The 7182-nt window shown below is 33.6% G+C and overlaps 1 long non-coding RNA gene across 1 annotated transcript; it reads right to left on the reverse strand.

Annotated features, from left to right (window-relative positions):
- LOC126709623 (uncharacterized) lies at positions 1 to 2536 on the reverse strand. Its single transcript, XR_007649446.1, has 3 exons — positions 2300 to 2536; positions 1295 to 1361; positions 1 to 327 (listed from the first exon to the last, which is right to left on the reverse strand). It is a non-coding gene; the product is annotated as an uncharacterized LOC126709623 (long non-coding RNA).
- Between the last annotated feature and the right edge of the window lie 4646 nt (positions 2537 to 7182).

A 7182-nucleotide genomic window follows, 5' to 3' on the forward strand; every position in this document is an offset into this window, starting at 1 on the left:
TGATGGCAACCCTGACATTTCATTTCTTTCGAACTTGGAAAATAACACCTGGCTGAAACTTAAGGTATTCAAGTAAAAATTTACATAGCTAAACGTTTAGCAAAACTCTTATTACAAACCTAACCCCAAAGACATACAATTGGGGTTCAAAACAAACTACAGTACCAAATTACATATGTGCTCAAAGGATCAAGTACATCTTGATTCCTTCTATATAACAAAAGAGCTAACTACTATACAACAAAACTCTACATTCTAACAAAACGAGAAAACATAGAATCCTTACCACCTCTAATACTCTCGCTGCTTCCAGGAAGAACCTGTGCACTGAAATATAATAGGATGAGCTGCGAAACCCAGTAAGGTTTTAAAGCTCCATGGGCCTTTAATAAGAATGCATGTAAAACAAATAGTTTATGGATATGCCAACTTTGATCAAATAGCCTTCATACTATTCATATTGCTCTTAAATAACTTATGAACTTTTCAAATAAAAATATTTCATTTTCCTTTCATATAAAAAAATAAAAGGACATAATAAGGAACATACGTATAATTTCGTAACCTTATCTTTAAAACAAAGACTATAAAATGTTTCATCATAAACTTCTTTTCATGAGAGCTTTTAATTTTCATAATGCATTTTAACAAAATCATTCTCTCATGCTCAATAACATAATGTAGCTATTCATAACATATTGGTTAGTCCACCTTTGATAAGCCTGTACAGAGAAGGCCTCATCACATTTGGGTAACCTCGTGTGCATGATATTGTCCTCTTTGAGAGGCCTGATGGCACATCTCCTCAAGGTTTTATTCCTCCCCGTCGTCCGTACACATTGGGGAGAAGGCCTTATTCATATTAGAGTTACGAGCAACCCCATTTCCTCTACTTTAAATGGCCTAGAGTTACGGGCAACCCCATTTCCTCTACTTTAAATGGCCAAACAGATAACATTTTTCCATGGAAAGCCAATAATTAACCCCTATTGGCTGAGTTCAGAACATAACAGTGGAATAACCCGAACGCTATATTTTTCTGATAGCTATACTTTTACATAATTATTTCATAATAATAGCATATCCACTTCATTCTAAAATATTATGTTCATGACATAGGTACTAGCATTAATATGCAAAAATTATCCTGTACATAAGATTTGAACAACTCACGAACATATACTTTACTTAAATCATGCTTATATGTAATATCTCAAATCAAAAAGTTTTAATGCATATTAGTTTTCGAAATAAACTTTATACTTATTAAAAGCACACGTCACAAGTCCCTTACCTGAAAACAGAAGGCGCGAGAGATTGTACGCGGGGAGCTCAAGTATCCATGTTCTCGTTCTCGCCACCTAAACGAAAAGAACCAAAACTTATTATGGACAAACTCTTCCTAATATATAAACTTATACCTAAATCACCACCTAACTCTCAAACTCAAGAAAATCCTAATTCCCATCACATAGAGTTTCCCCAAAACATATAATACAATCATCAAACACATTTTGCAGCCAAACCATAGAAAAACCAATCCATAAAATTTATATATGCTTCAAACACACCAAAGGATGAATGTATAAAATTATAGCTCAAAACATACACCCTAACTTGAGAATTAAATCCACAAAGTTAGGTGTAGCATAGATTGTTCACTGCTCATTACAGTCACGTATGCTCCATTTGTAAAATACAAACGGGCTGTCTACACACCTCCAATTATCATGAAATTTTATAGGACTACTCCCCTGTATGTCTAGTATAAACCATAAAAATTTCGGAGTCAAATCATTAACCCATGATTTACTAAAAATCGCACAAGACAGTAAACTCAAATCTGTCCTGACAGAATTTCTTGCAACTTTCAAATTAAACCACTAATTTTATGTTCATCCAAATACTGTGAAACCACTTCTATAACAACCATATGTGTCTTAGAATTCAAAAAAAAACTATTCCTTGCATCCTAACTCACAAAATACAATTTAATACAGAATTTTCTTGTAGTAAACATCAAATCTGTCACAGAGTCAGCTTCAGTACATATTCTTACAAAATCATCAACAAATAGCAATAGGTCTTAATTTCATTTGGATATTTTTATACCTATATTATACATATTAAATTACCCTAATAAGCATTCAATAGACCACAATATCATCAATATTTCAAGTAACTAAAACAGAATCACCAAATCAACTTCCAGAAACAGAGTAGAGAACAAAGAGGGAAAATAAACAAACAAATTTTACTATCCAAATACACAAAATCAGATGAGGTTTAACTTACTTACCCACACACTTTGAAGATAAAATCTTAGGGTTAATTGTCTAATTTCTTCTTCAAAGAAACTAGAATTTTTTGGTGAGAAAGGGAGGGAGAGATGTTGCCGTGTAAGGAAGGAAGAAGAAAGAAGAACAAAGAAAGGGGAAATAGAGAAAGAAGAAAAGCAGCTGCTGGACTTCAGAAGCAGCCAAGAAAATCAGAAAAGTAAGAAGACTTTTGGGGTTGGGTACGTGTATGGCTAGGGAGAAACAAATATCACAAATACCTTTTCCAATTTTTCTTGCATTCACACACACATATAAATATATATATATATATATATATAAACTTTGCATTCACACTTACTTTTTTTTTTCTTTGCATTCACACCTATCTACAAAGAATAAATAACACATTACCCACACACACAAATATATATTCTTAATTTTATAAAGTTATATCTAACACATTAAAATGGCATGCATGTTCTATAATATCACAAAATCAAAGTTTCCTGCACTTAAAAGTAATTAAAATAATGACATGCATATAAACTCATAAAATTAATTAGGCAATTAGGTTGGGGTGTTACAAGCAGGGTAGCCCATTTGGGTTGGCTAAGTTCATTCTAGCTTTGGGGATACAATACTTGACAACAATGACTATAGCCCATAGGCAGTTTTTTCTTGAGCCCATCTCAAGTTCAACATAGCTAGCAAGACTATGTTTTTACTTTTTAGCTCTTGCAGCGTGAAGGCCCAAACCCCACTTTTCTTGGGCTTAACAATCTTATTCAAACAAGCCGAATGGAGTTTACCATTTTCATCCCATAGCTGTTTCACAGAAAACCTTTTGTAAAGATAGTTTTTCACATTTTTCTATATATATGAAAAACCTTAATAAAAAGAATGCTTATTTTCTGTCACTTGTTTTCCAATAAAAATATTCGGAAAACAAGCTCTCTCCTTCACGGCTCTTAACCCCTATACATATTCTCTTTTGTTTGCCACGGGAAACAATATTAGTTTGGCGCTCTTTCACTCTTTTTCACGGTAAACACTCTTAAATCTTCTTTTCCCTTCACTTTTTCTCTCTTCTCAGTTCTCACGCCCACACTGTCACTCTCTAGTCTCTTCCCTTTCCATTGATTTCACTTTTTATTTGTCTCTCTTTTCTCTCTGTTTCTCTTCCCTCTATAACATTATTATCTTATAAGTTTTTTTTTTTTTTTTTTTTTTCTCCCTCATAGATCTATCAGTAGCTCTTCCTTGCAAGGACGAACAAATCTGTAGCAGTACTTTTTTTCTTTGTTTTCTCCCTCACAGATATGGTGTTGAACTCTTGTGTTTATTTGTTTTCTTTAGTACTTAATGTTGGCTTTGTTTGGGCTAGTGCTACAGATTTTTATGCATGTTTATTAATATTTATGTGTGAAGCCAAAACCAATAGGGTCTTTTAATATAACAACCCCACATGATTTTTAGGATGTGTGAAATCCCTTTTTTTTCTTTAATCAATTGACAAGTGCGGTAGGAATTTTAGCATTTCCAAAGTAGTGTGACAATAAAACAAACTGCTTCATTATAATCAGTAGCGTTTCCAAATAATCCTTATAATCAGTTGACGTGTGCAGTAGGAATTTTACTATCACACTACTTGGCAGGTGTTACTTATCATCATTATAAGGATTCTTTAATATGTGAATAATTTACCAATAGCATTGCAGTGATTTATATTGCTATACTTATCATTATATACCTATATACTTATCATATAACAGTGAATTTTGTTCATTCCTTTGTTCCAAAAGATTGCTATTAACAGTGAATTTTTTTCATTCCTTTGTCCAAAATATATTAGATAATGGATGTGAATTTTTTTCATTCCTTTGTTCCATAATATATTAGAATAATCAATGTTCTTGTATATATGTTCCATGAAAATTTTATTTTTAAGTATACATTTAATTTATAATTATCATATTTTTGGAATGTAGATGGATAACTCATCACTTTTTGCTGCCACAATGAGGGCAGCTACATCTGTTATTGCTTTGAGTGTTGTTCTTTTGAAATGGCTAAGATCTAGTAGTGTTATACCTAGAGAACCTCATGTCAATCGAGACTATGAAAGAGAGTCATATATGAGTGATATTCTTTATAGAGGTGATGCGTGTTGTGTCCATAATATAAGGATGAGACCCTTTGCTTTTTATGCGCTATGTAGAATTCTAGGTGAGAATAATTTACTTCAAAAGACCATTCACATGTCCATTAGAGAACAAGTGTTAATTTTTTTACACACTATTGGGCATAATGTGAGGTTTTGAGTTGTTGGTGGGAGGTTTTATAGATCAGTTGAGACAGTACACCGATATTTTAAGCATGTCCTTAAAGTAGTTCTACAATTGTACAAACATATGATTAGACTACCGGACCAAGATACACCCTTGGAGATAAGGAATAGCAATAGGTTTAGCCCCTATTTCAAGGTAAGTTTTAAAGGCTTTCATTTTCCTTTTTTTATACGAATAAAGATGTAAAATGAATGTAACTTAGGCTGCATTTGTTTCGATTGAAAATGGATTCGGGAAAACAAGTTACACCCTATCGTGTGTTTGGTTGTGTATGGAAAATTTGGTTAAACGGAAAATCATTTTCCGTTGACTGTAAAATACCCACCCCAAATCCGTAAATCATTTTACACTTTCATTTTACCTTCAAACCATTTCCACTGTCGTCAAAAAATTTCTCTCCTCACTCACTCTCATCACTTATGCCAAGCCCAAGCCGAAGGACAGAGAGAGCTATTGTCGATGAAGCCCAGATCTAGTCCCCGACCCACGACCCCACCGGTCTGATCGCACCACTCAAACCCATTGCCAATCTGATCGTGCTGCCTCAGCTTCTTCGTCGTGCTCAAACCCATCTCCGATGAACCCAGCTAAACCCACCCCGATTTCACCACATCCCAATCCCCAACCCATGGCCTCACCATCGTGCCTACAAGCCCCTCTGCCGACGAAGGTAGTTTCTCATTTACTTCACCTTCGTCCTCTCTCTCACTCATCAAACCCATCCTTCTTCCACCCACACAGTCACTGCCTTAAATTTTTTTTTTTTTTTAATTGTAAAATAACATTTTTGCTTGGCTTTTGGAGGATTGGTGGTTGGGGTGATTCATAGGTTTCAGTGGTGGTGGGTTGGGAGTGAGTTTAAGCATTGATGGTGGTCGATTGGGGGTGGTGGATCATTGGCTATGATGGTTTGTGGGTTTCAATGGTGGTGGATTATGGGTTTTGGTAGATGGTTTTGATATTGATTTTGAGATTAATGGGTTTTGATTTTGATTATGATTTTTCAGATTAATTGGTTATGTGGTGGATGATGGTAGCTGGGTTTGGGAGCTGAGAAAATGTGAAAAATTTGTAGAAAAATAGCATTTTCAGAATGTTACCAAACACCAAAAATCGTTTTCTGGACTATTTTCCATTGCAGAACCAAACACCCAGATTTCATTTTCCTTACGAGAATTCACTTTCCCCTGCATTCATTTTACACTCGAAATTCGATTTATATAGAACCAAACGTAGCCTTATATTGGTCGTAATTAGTATTGTATGGGAGTGATTGATGGAACTTATGTTCGTGCATTTGTTCCACTTCAAATTCAAGGAAAGTTTTGTGGCTAAAAGGATGGAACAACACAAAATGTCCTTGTTGCTGCTACCTTTGACTTAAAATTCACTTATGTATTAGCTGGTTGAGAAAGAAGTGCATATGACTCACATGTCTTAAATGACGCATTATCCAGGCAAAGGGGATTAAAAATTCCTGAAGGTATTATAGGACTAGAAAGTGATTTTATTATAGATACTAGCTTTGGGAGTGATTTCTTTTCCTTTTTGGCTATAAACATGTAGGTAAATATTATCTTGGTAATGTCGGTTATGGAGTTTGAAAAGGAATTATCTTCCCTTATCGTGGTGTTCATTACCATTTGAAAGAGTTTAGTGATAACCCACCAAGAAATGACAAAGAATTATTCAATCTTCTCCATTCTATTTTACGCATACCAAATATCAGAAAACATTTTCATACGCATACCAAACATCAGAAAACATTTTCAAACTCATTTTTAAGGTCATTACTAAATACCAGAAAATGAGATAGTTTTCCAAAAAATATTCTCTAAAAAATGGCCAATTTTCTAGAAAATGTTAATGCTAAAACAAACAGAGCATATATAAGTAGCGGAGTAGCATTTATCGAATTGAAAGTTATAAGTAAGAAATATTATGCCCACAATATTTTCATAACACTTTCATAACAAATCTTAAGTGGTAGGATGTTATTAGTTATTATGGGTTGGCAAAAAAATAATTTAAGTTGTAAATTCAAATTTGAATCAATATCAACTTATCACTTATAATTTATTGTAAAAATATTATTAATAAGTGATGTGCAAGCCTGAAGCTCATTTCTAAATTTTTGGACCAGGCTTGGGCATAAATAATAATGTTTGTATCGGACTTTCCCTTCACGGTGGGATCCACACATTGACACACCGTGGAGTGTGTAATAATATCTAACCTAAAAGATAAGTCCCTGGCCCAGTCAGGACAACTTCTTTCATCAATCATTGAATGTCATAATGCACTATTGTATAGTTTTTTTTTTTTTCTTTTTTCTTTTTTGGTTAAATATTGTATAGTTTGTAGATGCAACTTCTGTCCACTTCAACTTTTTGTTAAGTTAGCTTTTAAATATTAAAAAAACTCAATTATTGAGTCTCCACTTATCTTTTGGATATGAATCCTATTGAAACACTACAACTACTAATAATATAAAAATAAGCAATATCATTAACTATCAATATAAAAATTTCCCAACATCAACAAAGCTTCAAAAC

This window comes from Quercus robur, chromosome 12 (genome assembly GCF_932294415.1).
Source record: "Quercus robur chromosome 12, dhQueRobu3.1, whole genome shotgun sequence".
Taxonomy (NCBI): Eukaryota; Viridiplantae; Streptophyta; class Magnoliopsida; order Fagales; family Fagaceae; genus Quercus; species Quercus robur.